The sequence below is a fragment of the Ceratina calcarata genome, unplaced genomic scaffold, assembly GCF_001652005.2.
Source record: "Ceratina calcarata isolate Rehan_Ccalc_2016 unplaced genomic scaffold, ASM165200v1 scaffold450.2, whole genome shotgun sequence".
Lineage (NCBI taxonomy): Eukaryota > Metazoa > Arthropoda > Insecta > Hymenoptera > Apidae > Ceratina > Ceratina calcarata.
This window is the reverse complement of record NW_017168931.1, coordinates 37,918-39,718: the sequence shown is the minus strand read 5'-3', so window position 1 is coordinate 39,718 and position 1,801 is coordinate 37,918.

Here is a 1,801-nt window from a genome sequence, read left to right as displayed (position 1 = left end):
ACGCGAATCTGTGCACACCTTTGTTCATAAGCAAGCAGTTTTAACGCTGCTCGAGTGGATTTTCAGGACTAAAGCCACCAAGCTTAACACGTGCCAAGCCGTTTTTGCCCGACTTATCGTTCAGGCCACTTGATGTTTCAGCGCATTAAATAAATATTTCTACATTTACACGTGGCCTAAAGATCAAGTTTAACGTGTACCATTTATGGTACACGTGGCACGGAACGTGTTAATCATCCGTCGAAAAGCTAAATCAATGCACATTTCCAAGGACCAGTACGACGTTACATTGTTCACTTAACGTTAATTAATTAGTAATCTATAGTGTACAATTGTTAGGTAGTAAAAACGTGAGCGTGAATCGGTAACGTTTTTTTTTTTTTGATACTGTTTAACGTTTATAAACTTCATAAATATTCCATTACATGCGTAATGTATGTGCAATATACATTGTACGCTATAATTCTGGGAACGACCTTTTACCCATTAAATAAATAATCCTAAATTTTTGCGCGATGATATATACACTCAGTTTTTTGTTCGTCCGTTTCTTACAATAGAGAGTTCAATTATATACACATAAGTCGTGATTCACTTCAATGGAACTTGTTTCAAAGAAGTGATACTATGATAAGAACTTAATACCCCTTCCTCGAAAGACGTTCTGCTGTATTGAAGTAAAACAGACGACTTATGTATGTATATACAGTTTTTTGAGTCAATGAAAAAGCGCTGATAATCCCAACTGTATATATAATACGTTTATCATTAAATTGGACAGATATTGCAGTCTTGTTTATAGTGATTTTTGCTATGAAACGTATACCCATTCTTATCTCTTTCACATGAATACCAACTTCCCCCCCCCGTTCGTACAAACAGCATTTTTACTCCGTACAATAGTTAATTCATTGAATTATTTACTCTACGTGTACTACAAACTGTCCTGATTATTAACAGACGACTGTTATATACAGGAACCTAATTACTAATTTCTCACAGTGCACGTGCAGACTCTGCACTAACGTGCGATTGCATTTGTAATCTACTTACACGTACAAATGGCAGCTTTACAATTTTCTGTATAAAATTCTGTACAGACATACACCCGTTCGATACATATGTAATTACAAGAACACTTGGTAATGCGATAATTACATATAAATTAGAAAGAAATAATATTTTTAAGATAGATTTCAATTTATGTTTTACATAAGATTCTATATTGCACAAAGCCCGAGTTTTATACGACGTTCTTAATAATTTGAACATGTTACTTATATGCGCTGTTTAGTCGTGCACGTGTGTAAGCTAGATACTCTAATTATTACGTTATCATCAATTGATTTTATGTACACGAGAGTACTTACTATCAGTCATTCACCCTATTCGAATCTTTTGATATAATACAGTCGTATTCAAATTCTTAGATGTACACCTTTCATAAGAACGAATTCAAATTATTATCTGACTTACTGCAATCGAAAGGAATTAGAGTCTTCCATAGACAAACGTAATATTTCTGGGATCGTGTTACACGAATTCAAGCAAATTTAATCGATCATCGTCTCACCTCTACAATCTTTATCCAGGGCAGTGTAAATAAATGAATATACCCTGACAAAATAATGATCGCCCAAGTAATAATATAATAATTCATAAAAAATCTGACAGTATCAACGATCATTTTTTGAACACATAAACATTAATAGTACGACCTATCTCAACCACTTCTTTTTTTTATAGAGACTTTGTCATTAATATAAATGAAAAATAAATGCAACTTGAAGAAGAGACTGAG